The sequence below is a fragment of the Cyanistes caeruleus genome, chromosome 2 (assembly GCF_971803275.1).
Source record: "Cyanistes caeruleus chromosome 2, bCyaCae1.hap1.1, whole genome shotgun sequence".
NCBI classification, from domain to species: Eukaryota; Metazoa; Chordata; class Aves; order Passeriformes; family Paridae; genus Cyanistes; species Cyanistes caeruleus.
Genome location: NC_141702.1, coordinates 75816716 through 75829107, shown reverse-complemented (window position 1 = coordinate 75829107; position 12392 = coordinate 75816716). Strand labels below are relative to the sequence as shown.

The window sequence follows — 12392 nt, the reverse complement described above, 5'->3', positions numbered from 1 at the left end:
CCAAGGAAATTAGTTGTGCCTACATACAGTTGCCATTGAATACCCTCTCTTTTCCCCCTTTTCTTCTTCTTCATCATCCTCTACATTTGTTTATTTAAGGTGTTACAAATGTAAAACTTGAGAAAGGGTAGATCTAGTTTTTGGAAAAGAACTTGGGAAACTTAGAAAATAGTCTCTTCTCAAAGAGAAGCAAAGACACTCCATTGCCTGAAACTCAGTAGGGATGTGCCCTTCCAAAACAGGATTACGCATTGATTTGGAGCTCTAATTAGGTTCTGCATGGGTTTTGTCTGTCTTCCAGGAATGTGCCTAATCTGTTTGGTTTTTTGGTAGACATAGTTGTGGGAGAAAAAATGTATAGTTATATACCATTTTTTGGTTTTTTGTTTTGCAGTACATGTAACTTTTTAATTTTTCATCTCATTTTTATAATTTGCTTATTTAGTCTTGGCTATTTTCTCAGTGCTTCCTCTAGTCGTTTGTTCTTCTTTCTATTTCATCTTCCATACTTTTGTTCTTTTTTCTGTTGATGGTCCTGGAAGAGAACATGTACGTTGGGATCTTTATGTAAAATCTTGTTAAAGCATTTCTCCACTTATTCAAAAAGCAGATGATTAAGATTACAGTTCTCCTTGTCTGACCATGTTAATGAAGATGATGACAAAACTGCAATGAATTACCCATGTGTTATTTATCTTATCCTTCATTTCTAGTTACATTTGGGGTTTGGTTGGTTGATTTTCTTTTTTGAAATCTCAACTTTATACCTGAGTGACAGAAAAATGGTAATTGTAGAATTGTGATTCCTAGAGAGATGTAGTATAAAGAGTAGGATTTTGTTACCCTGCACTTTTAACACATTTTAATGCTTAACACTAACCACATTATATTAAGGAGGTGAGCTCAGATCACTTGATGTATGAGTCGACTTGGAATGGTTTCTAGAAGGATCTTAGCAATTTCAAAGATTTTTTGTGTGAAATAATAGTAAAGTAACTAGTAAACATTTCCCTTTTCCAGCCAGTTGAAGCATTCTTTATTGCCAGTGTTAGTTTTGAAATCCAGATTTCTAATTATACAAAAGTAAAGTTTGTTGTACAGACATCTGTGGTTTAACACTGACTGATGATTTACAGCCATCTAGTTGTTCTACATTGTGCTGTTTTGACATCAGACAGAAAATTCTAACCTGTGGAAAAGTGCCAAGGGTTTTTCACCTACTATTCAATAGAAAACTTAAGTGTTTCTACTTTAACACAGTACAGAAATACCTGGGCTTTCAGTGGAGGAATAATTTGGTTTCTTTTTCTTTCATAAATTGCTTATAGGCTAAGACTTTAATACAGGAATGTTATGGATACTGTTAGCAGGATAAACATAGGTGGGCATGATATAAGAGATTGGAGCTGATCATGTTAAATAGCTTATATGATTTTGGACTAGGCCATTTGTAACATAATTTTTATTAAATTGTAGAGTGGTAAAACATCCTGGAAAGTGATTAGATGAGATCTTACTGGAAAGTTGTATTACTTGGAAAACAGTTAATAAGGAAAAACATTTAAGATTCCATCAAATAGTATGTTATATTTCTTGTGTGTTGTTGGAAATGGTATAGGTTTTTATAATTCTTCCATATTTCAATAAGTATTTTAAAAGCTTTGCCTTATTTTCAGACTTACTTTATTCATAGGGATAGCTTAATAAAAACAACACGGCCTTCTACATTTTCAGTATTACCACTGTTAGCTAATTTTTAATGTTTTCACAACATCTATGTATGTAGTAAATTATGCTCATCAGTTTCAACTTCCGTTGTAAAGTGAAACATATTTTATGTTCCAAATCACTTGGAAATACAGGATAGAAGGAAATTTCAACACCAGCAAATCTAATGAAGTCAGAAGTCTCTAGCATTATATCCAGTTATTTGATATTGCAGCTTTTTATAAATGGGTTGGAAGATGTGAATTTTTTTTATTTGGCCAAACACAGCTGTAGATACTTAGAATTTCAGCTGCTTTATTTATAAATAAATAATTCTAGCCTTTGATAGATACTTTGCTACAGCCTCCAAAATCCTACATTACACTACAAATCCTTTTTCATGAGACTAAAAAAACCAAAGCCCCGAAACAACTTGGAGTTAGCTGTCTTAGAGAGTCATTTGAAGCAGTTTTCATGAAGACAAAATTTTCAGTCATGTAATTGCATGCATTGCTATGCCCTCATCTTAGAATCTTTATGATTCCTTCATTCTCTAGCTTGTGTCCTAGTTTGAAAACAGAACTTTAACTTAGGCTACCTGACTTTCTTGGTGGCTGTACTAACTGTATTGATACAGTTCTGCTAAAGCAAGCAAATGATACAGCAGGTGAAATGGAACTAGAATAGGTGGAGTTTGGGATTTGTCAGGTGTACACACGGGTACTTGAGTGCTCTAGTGAAGGGAGGGGATAATTCCATTTCCTTGCTCAGCCTTTTGGCTGTGTTTGGTACTGGGTGGCCTTATTTTTCTGTCTGCTAGTCTGAGGTTTGAGTTTTTAATGAGCAGGCCTGTAGCTCCAAGGGTCTTAAAGAAAAGTTTCAAAGTTTTAAAATAGTTGGCTTACTTAGTTTGTTAGAATTAATAGCCAAAATCATTACTGTCAACAGATATCAGGTGTTTTGAATAATAAAATCTTCACATATTGTGCAGAAAAGCTGTTTGCAGGAGTATAATCACTTGTTTTATCTTGGAAGATAAGTTCTGAAAGACCAGGGGAGCTAAGAGGTGTGTTTGGATTTCTCCTGGCTTAAACCTACTGTGGTATATATGGTAATACTTGTGCTAATCTGATTTGCCAGTTAATGGTATCCTGGCATTTGGAACAGATAGACTATTGATACAGTGTTGGGAAGAATGCTGTTTGTTCTTAATGCCTGCAAGAGCAAAGCCTGTATTTGCCTTTCTGTAATCATTTCTGAAATTATTGGTTCATTTCCAAAGAGAATGGTTGGGCTGTGCAGGGGGACTCCCTTAGTGATCCTTGCAATACCAATTCCTCACCTTGTGGATGGTAGGGAACTCTTCAGAGATACTTTATTACTCAGTGAGCTGCCAGGACAGCTTCAGGGAAATCTTACTTTTAATGATCCAAAGGTCAATCAGGTTCAAGAAAGATAAACAGAAAAATACCAGGCTTTTAAACTACATCAGATCATAGAAACATTTGTTTTCTCCTTTGATAGCAAGAATGCTTAAAATAAACCTTAACTTTTTCAGCTGTAAAATGTGATTGAGAGCACCTTACTGCTTTTTTAAATACCCTGAGAGGTAAGTGTTTACTTAATAAATATGTGAGAGGTCATTGCTGGAATACACTTTCTTTTGTAGCAATCTGTAGTTTTACAGGTGATTCTTGGAGACAGAAGGATGAGCAAAGTTTTTATTACCCTATTATGTAGGACTGGAGATTGCAGGGGAGAGTCTGAAGGTTCTTAGTGTTCAAAAAAATTTGTGCTAATAAGTGGTTTCATTGATTTCAGTTTAGAATTAATTAAAAATAATTTTTTGTGTGTGTTGCATAAGCCTAAATACTGTGTATTGCCCAAATATTTTTATAGAGGAAGTTTATAACATTTTTATATATATATATATATATATCTTCAGGTATGTTGCCTTTGTGCTACAGGTAAATTGGGCATTAAATTATATGTCTTGTCTTCCTTACAAAGTAAGCGGGAAGATTAGCAGTTGTGCAGCATCAAATAAGAGTCCTGCTCAGCTGGACAGCCTTAAAGGAACTCTACCAGTGTCATATGAGAAGATGTCATCCCTGTTTCCATATAAATCATTCTGCAGTGCTTGGAAAATATAGTGAAGCATGTAAGACACTAAAGCTGACAAATACCAAGATTTATTCTTACTATGTCATGCTTTATATTTGATACATTTTACAGCATTTAAAAGTAATCTGTTTGTAGCAGTTTCAACATACAAATGTTAATAGTTTATAAATAATACTTTCACTACTGGCTATAGGATTTTTTTGAAAGATCCTATGTGGCTTCAGTAACAAGATCCCATTAAAATTAGTAGTACTTCATACATCTGAATTGTACGGACTCTTCTAAAAATCTTGCTCTAGGTTACTTCTAAGAACTTGAAAGATGCACAATTCTTTGAATCAGTGGTTTATGTTTGAATTGATTTTTAGTAAAAGTCTCAAATTGGCTTGGAAACTTTAGAAATCTTTGCTAAGACAACTTACATGATGATGTAGTTGGGACATAATCCCCAACTTACTTTAGGGCCTGGTTTTATTTATTTCAATTTAGTCAATGCTCTTCAAATGTAAATCACACATAGGCTTTCAGATGAATACTTAGGTTCAGGAGAACTTAGGAAACTAGATTTATGATTCCATGTTAGTTAATGTAAAGCACCTGTAATTTAAGGCATGGCTTCTCTTTCTAGATTCAGTAATCTCTTTCTGATGGAAGTGTGCGTAGTAGAATCATGAGGAAGAAAAGGAAAACAATTACTTCTTTTGGTGTTTTCATATCAATCACTTCGGTTGTTTTCGGTTTTTCTAAACAAGCTTTGCTTTTTACTTTAATTTCTTTCACAGAAATGTCCAAGTTGAATCCTGTTTAATTAAAACAATTCATTAGCAGGGAACCTTAACTGGCATAAGAACAGTAAACTTGTGATGTTTTGGCTTCTCCAAACAGCTTGTATTTCTAGGCAAGCTTATGTAAAGAGTAGAAAAATTAAGTTTTTTCTTTAGAGTATCAGCCTGTTATTTATGATTTTAAAAAAAAGTAATTTCAGGAAAAATTAATTTGATACTTGTATTTATAGAAATTAAACATGTCCATAATGCTCTAAAAGATTAGTATTAATAGCATATGTTACCAATCTAGAAAAGTAAATATTACAGTTACCAATCCAAACAAGTAAATATTGCAGTTAAAAGCATAGAAATAAGGGTTTAGTGTGGATATTTGGGGAAAAAAAGTTTTTTTGTTTTTTGTTTTTTTTTTAAATTATCTTTTCAGTGCTTCTCTATACAGTTACCTTCTCGGTTTACTGTTGTGGCATCCTTTAGATGTCTGACGAATCAGACCAGTTCTTTTTCTGGATTTGACCTCAGCCTTGTGGCTATACTCCCTTAACTTTATCAGGATTATTTTTGTGTTTCTGGTGATTAAAGTTTCTTTTTCTCAAAAGCATGTGGATGTGTTGCATTTATGGCAGAGAACTGTATCTGTCCTATCTGCCACACAACCCAGATTTGAGAGTCAAAAAGAGGCAGCATCTAAAAAGCGGGTTTTAAAAGTTTTTTCCGCATAGTTTCTTGGAAAAGGGAGGTTTTTACATGTGTCTGTGCCTTCACTTTTGTCAGTGTTTGTTGATTTGCCTTCACTTGTGTCAGTGTTTGTTGATTCAGAAGTATAAATAGATCTGATGATGATTTAAGTCTCAGTTCTGCTTCCTATGAGAAGTACTTGGAGCAATACAAAGCTCTTCTCTCGATACCCGAAGTGCAGCATCTTAGGGGTGCTAGTCAGAGCAGGGTTCCTCCTGTCCTTTTTTTTGAGTTCTGAAAAAGGGAGAAAAACCTTATTAAACCCAGAGTGTCATCCTGCTTGGAGAGACTCTTGAAATTCTGAAGGATCTGCTGCACGTGAAATTGCTTCTTATCTCAGTAGTGATGACCTTAATCTGGAACAGTTCTCTGCTTCGTTAATCTATCCACACCTGCTTTCAGAAGTATAGGAAGCTACCTCCAAAACTGCTTCTGTAAACTCTCCACCACCTTCCAGAATATTTGCTCTGTGTTGCCTGGTTTAAAATACATTGCTTTCAGCAAAACGTAGTAACTGGTATTTCTGAATCCTTGCTGAGTCCTGCAGCCTCATCCAAAAGATGTTTTGGCAAAAGAATTCATAAAATCCCACACAAACCAGTCTATGTGCTGACTTGGCACAAAAGCTTCTGCTGTGCTATTTGCAGGTTATCTTGAGGTAAACTAGTTGGGTTGTCTTACTTTTTGAGACACCCCTTCCTCTTCCCAGTAAGACTGAAAGTATGTTGTGTCTGAGATGGTTGCAATAAGAGATTCCAGCACGCTTAAAACTGGGGGTACAATTGATAATAAGGGTGACTTGAACCTTTTTACTGAATAATTTAATAATCAAAACCAAAGAAAAGACAATTTTTTTGTTGTTTTCTAGTGGCTCATGGGGTAGCAAAAAAGCAAAAGAACAAACTTTCTGCAGTCCAAAATGTGAAGCCATATAGAGATTTCAGATGCTCTCCAGCTGGGCTGATGAACTGCTTTCAAATGGCAAAGCAAGGAAAAAAGTGTGGGTGGTAGTCTATGTTTTTACCATCATAGTAAGGCAAAGGAGCTTATTTCTATTTGTAAACTGCCAAAAGTCCAAGTGTATAGTATGGTCTTAAACCTGAAAAAATTACCAGAAACCCCAAAACAAAAATTGTATTTTATCCTTATTTAAGTATTAATAATAACACCAGGCACTAATTCTCATTTACGTGAATTAAATTTTCAGCTCTGTAGCTGAAATTTGATGATGAAATTCGGGGTAGGATAGGAGTGGCACTGATTTCTCTGTAGAATTTGTATGGAGTATTTGGGACCGTACTTCATTTAATGTGTGTAGGTGGTGATGAACATGTAATACACTAATATATTTACACTGTATGTGCAGTGTAAGATGCGGCAGTGTAGGTATGCCTTGAATGTTCTACAGGCCTTATGAAGACCTTATCTATAATACCAATAGGCACTTAATAAAAAAATTAATAGAGTTGGCAAGTATAATATATGGGTAGGCATAATTAATGCATCAGTATGGTTTTAGCTCAAATGCTCCTGGCATCTCAGATTAAAGTACATTGTTAGAGTGTTTGTACCTGTTGTTTGGTCCTGACTTCACCAGAATCCTTATAAACCTTATAAAGGGGATTTTTGGATTGTTTTGTTTGAGGGGGGTTTTTTTGGGGTTGTTTGGATTTTTTTTTTTTTTTTTTTGGTGGTGTTGGTTGTTTGGATGTTGTTGTTTTGCAGTAGGGCTTTTTGTTTGGGTTTTTTGGGTTTTTTTTTTTTGACTTTTGTATTGGTAGAAGTTGTAGACTGCTTCACTAATTGGGCCAGATGGATCTAACTGCTTTGTTAGATGAGTCAGCCTACACGTTAATGATGTTATTAACAGTATGACTGCATTTCATTAGAAATGTTTCATGTTAAAATTGTCTTTGGATTTCTTGTTTGCCATTGCATATTGGATTTTAGAACTAAATCTGTTCTTAAATATGCAGTTGGTTTAGAATATCTCATCTAATTTTTAAAGTGAAAGCTTAGCTTTCTCATATGTTAAGAATCTATCTAATGTACAATTTAAAGTCATACTTTGAAAAAACAAGTATGAGATGTTACCTTGAATTCACTTTAGATTAAAATGAGATCAGATGATATGTTTTGAAATTAAATGCATTACTTGTTCTCTAACATTTTAAGAGTTGACTTCCTTCCCTTTAAAGTAACTTTCTAAGAATGTGTCTTTTGCACATTTAGTGTTTTACTAGTTTTGGTAAGTTTTCGTGTGGAGAAAGGGAGAAAAGATGTTGTAATGTTTACAATGGGTGTTCTTGCTTCAAAAAAAAGTAGTGGTATGACCAAAACAGACTAAAATTAACTTTTGGGGAGGACAGACCACCATCTTCATTTGCTGTAGAAGAATGGGTCAAGACAGGGTTTAGGCTTTCCCAGTTCACTAGGAGTTAGTCCAGAGACAGCAAAATTTTTATTCTCTTCAGCACTGAACTGCAGTTTACATTTCAATGACAGAGGGAACAGCTAGGGCAAAAGAGCAAGGGTGCAGTCATTAATTTCCTTCACGTTTTCTCAATTAAAAATGACGGGGGGGAGGAAGCTTTGCTATAAAATCCACATGTCCCCTTCTCAAACTAAATAATGCTGTAAAAGGGCCCGGGTGACTTTTTAAAAATTGAGGCATTCTCATGATGGGCAGGCAGTGGGCTCTTGCACAATATAATATAATGACACAATACTCAGTAGCATTTTATGTAGTTCCTTGATCTGTAATTTAGACTATTACATGCGGTATATAAGAGCAATAACAAGATTAATTAATTTCATTTGAGAGGTGACTAAGTATCTTCAGTAGTCAACACACTGAAGTTAGTGGGTTCGGTCGTCTCCTTCGCTGTCATTCTGCTGGCATTTTGCCTCCCTCAGTGTTTGTTCTGCATGACTTAGTGGATAGGAGATGCTTTGTCTTTGCAGTCTTGGAGCCTCTGGTAATGTGAGAGTACATCCCTTCCTGTGCACGAAGGTGTTGCCGCTGTTCTCTGCTGTGCTCTGCCATTTTAACCTGAATGGGGAATCTGTCTGGGGACCCGGGTGCGGTAATTAGCAGTCTCTTCAGAGTGTCAGAGCAGAATTGCCATTGTAATGGTTTAGCAGGAGGATAAAAGGATTGAATTTGGGTCTGCCTTCCTGCCAAACTAAATGAGTTGCCATGGGAATTTTCAAATATAAGAGGCGTTTACTTAAAGCAATTTGGCGAGTTTGAATAAACTCATAAATTACGGGGTTTAGAGGAGAGATCCCTGCTTTCTCTGGCATGGGCTGAACAGCAAAGAAGGCTGTTAGAAAGCTGCTTACATTCTTAATGAGAATAAGTTGATCCATGCTCCCTTGCAGACTATCAGCTTATTAAGGCTAAACTGTTTCTGCTAAATACAGTACAGTAAGCACATTTTGAGAGACATAGTTTGCAACAAATCCCCGGAGTAAAAAGCAACATCTGATTGCTCTAAACATAAATTGAATTTCCTTTGCTAGATTAGATCTGTTTTCAAGTAATGCTATTAAAAATGGTTCGCCGTATTGTTTCAATAAACATTAACCTACTATTGATTTCAACTCTCCTCTGTGCATATAATATTTATTACAACACTTGTCAGATCTGCTTCTGAAAGGTGAGGGAGGGCATTGAGGTTTTTTTTCGAAAACAAATAAGGTCCTGTGGCCCTTCAAACTGTTTTTTTCCCTCGGGTCACATGTAAATGTTTTCCCAGCTCAGGCCTGCCTGCCTTCTCTCTAAAGGGAGTTGGGCTTTGACCTGCTGACTTCTTTGTCAGCACCGATGCTATTGAAATGTGAGAAGATGGACTTGGTGCTTTCACAAGTGCCTCAAGTGATGAACATCACTTATGCTTGTTTAACCTTCAGTTGTGCTCAAGAAGTCAGCTGTAGTAGGCTGTGGAAGAACTGATGGCCGGCGTTCTGCGCCGCTTGTTTGGAAGCATGTGTTAGTGCTCTCCCAGCCACTTCGATCTTAAACTTCGAACTTAAAGAAATAGGAAAGATTACGCGTGCTTGAATACTTTGATGCTAGCTTTAAAAGTGTATATTCAACGGTGTGTCATACTTGAAACAGTATGCAGTATTTCCCCCAAAACAGTTTATGTCAGTTATACAGCTTAAGGCTTAAATGTTGCCTTGTGAGCCTTTCTAGTACATATCTCAAATCTTTCCTCATCATAAGTATTAGGATATGGAGGTGGAACTAATTAAAAAGAGAGCAGTACTGCCATAATGGCAGTAATTTTAACTTTAGCTTCAAGCCATAAAAATATAGTTAGAACTCCTTGATATAATCTTGCATCACTAGCAGGAATCCTGTAAATTAGCAAAGGAAAATAGTAAATTTGTGCTGGTGATTCAGTGGTTGAACAGCTGCTCATTTCTAACAGATTCCTGAACAGTTACTAATGATGCAGCTGAAGCTGTTTGGTGGCCTCCGGGTAGTGTTTCTGTGAAACTTTAGAAATATCTCCAAAGACATTAGAAGACAACAAGAGAAGCATTTATTCTTACTAACACTCAAAATTTTAACTGTTCATTTACTTTGAGAAGTGTTGTCAGGGAATTGATTCCATCTAACTTGATCCTCACCCCTATGCTTTCTTATTCATTGAGTTATGAGTTTATTGAGTTAGGAGTTAGTGAGTTACTAGAAGACAAAATTTTATAATAAAATATTTATAAATAAATATTTAAAATAAAAATATTATCTAAGTGTGTTAATATTATCTAAGTGTTGAGAAACTGAAACTAGGAAAACTTCTGCACTTATAATAAGAGGGCTGCTAAATGATTAGAGGACATTATCAGCATTAAAAAATATGTAGAAAAGGCAATGCTACTGAGGACTTACTGGGATGCTGGTTTGAACTGAGTTCATCACTTAGGTCCTTAGTTCCAATACATTACAGCACCTGTGCAAATTGATGCTATTTACAGAAATCAGGCAGTAAAAAAATCTGAAAAAATAAAAAGCTATTTATTGGTATTACAGGTTTCAGATTTCACACTCTGGGATTTTTTCTGCATTTCAGAATTTTAGCTCCACGGGTTGTGGGGCTTGATTGGGACCCGTATTATATCACATCTTGTGTGTTCTTCCTCTTCTCTCTGCTTGATTTGCAAAACTGAGGTGAAAATAAGTGGCAGTAGGAGTGCAGGAAAAGCTTAAACTGGTGGGATTTTTTTGGCAAGGTCAGATGTTGAGATAAGGATATTTAAAAATTACTGATAACTGAATGTGAGCTACACAATATGAATTTAGTTTTGCAGTACCTCTGAAAGAGAAAGGTGGGAATTTGTTGCCTAGTATTTAATTTATTTTTTTTTTAATGCAGGATTTTCATAACCTAAATCTTATTGCTTGTTCACATCAGAAACATCCTTCTCCAGAGTACATGAAAGCAGGCAAGTTACCTGATAAAAGATAGTTATTTCATTTGAGGGATATTCTGTCCTTTTCCTCATGAGCAGTGTCGGAGAAACCTTATCGTTTTACCACCTAAAAGTATGGCATACAGAAAAAAGTCTGGTTTCAGGTAAAATTGAGACAGGCCTGCTTAGATCTGAATCTGATTCCAGTTTACGTATGTTCTCATGAGTTGTGATGAGCTTGTTGCTCCATATTGAAAGCAAAAGTCCCCTTTCTGCTTCACTCCCAAATGAAGCCACAGGCTGATTAATTCGTGGTGGATATAATAAAATACCACCTACCAGATTTTTCTGTGAGCTGATTTTATTTTCTAAGTGCTAGAAAAGTAACTCGCAAATTTTCTGGGGTTTTTGGAAGAGGTAAATCACCTTCTTGAATGTCTCACCCAGCACCAGAGAGCACAGAGGAAGTTTCAGGGATATGCACACAGAAAAAGTGGGAATACCATAATGAGGAAGAAGTGGGAAGCTATGCAAAGTACTTGTTCTCTTGTTTAATTTGTTATATTTTGAGGGTTCTTGGCTCCTGCTGGTCCAGGAATCCAGAGAATCAAAGAAATGTGCATGCTGCTAGACCAGTAGGGATAGCAGCTGTTTCTTCTCTGGGCACTCCCTCTTTTCTAATAACCTCTCTTGCAAGTATTTTTATCCAGGCTTCATTTAATTCTGCTTCTACTGGAGCATTGTTACTTTTGCCTTTGATCTTTAGATTCCAACAATCTGTTTTCTTCTGCAATTTTTTCACTTACTAAATTGTAAAACTTTTGAGATCAGGTTGTTTGCATGTGTAGTGCAGGTATCTGAACTCCAGGTCAGAAGTGTTTATATACTGTGATGCTAAATTTAACATTGTATGCAGATACATGAAAACAAAATACATAATCTAAGTCATACAATTCTTGGCTAAAGAAAATCTGTGTGTCTCACTTGGGGTAGTTCTGTAGAAGACTGTAATGCACAAAAAGGAAAAAAAAAATCAATAAGGAATTTTTGTAGAGTAGTCACACTATCAAACCAAGCATTATTTTCAGTTTCTTAACATGGAGCTTTATTCTGGATGCACTATTTAACTGCTACTGATTTCAGGTTGCTGGTATAAGGTATAAGAATTGCAAATTTAGGATGGTGATGTTTTTAGAGGTTTGAAATTGGGTTTTTTCTGTGCTTTTAGAACATGTAGTGAAAGTACCAAAGGGGTTCTCTGCAAAATATTCATGTGTGTACTTAGAATAGTGGTGAATGGTTAAGACTGTAGCTATTGCTCCTGATGAGCAAATCTATAAATGGGGAAATTCACTTCTTACAGTTGAAGGTAACCTAGAGGAGTGTGATGAGTACAGTTGGTTAAGAGAAACTGTAATAGTATTTCTCCACTGGAGGTTGGTGCCAAGAGAGAAAAAGACAGAAAGGAGAATGATTGTAAGTAAAGAAACAGGCAAAAAAACATTAAAAAAAGAATTGTAAGAGAATGCAGAATAAGAAAAACTAACTGGAATATTTTAATATGAAAAAAACCCCAAAATTTAGTTGTCAGGTGGTGGTTTCCAGTTAGAAAAG

The 12392-nt window shown here is 35.6% G+C and overlaps 1 protein-coding gene across 17 annotated transcripts in view; it reads left to right on the top strand.

Annotated features, from left to right (window-relative positions):
• Positions 1-12392, top strand: part of QKI (QKI, KH domain containing RNA binding) — a 146264-nt gene that overhangs the window by 107071 nt on the left and 26801 nt on the right. The gene's annotated exons all lie outside the window — the stretch shown is intronic.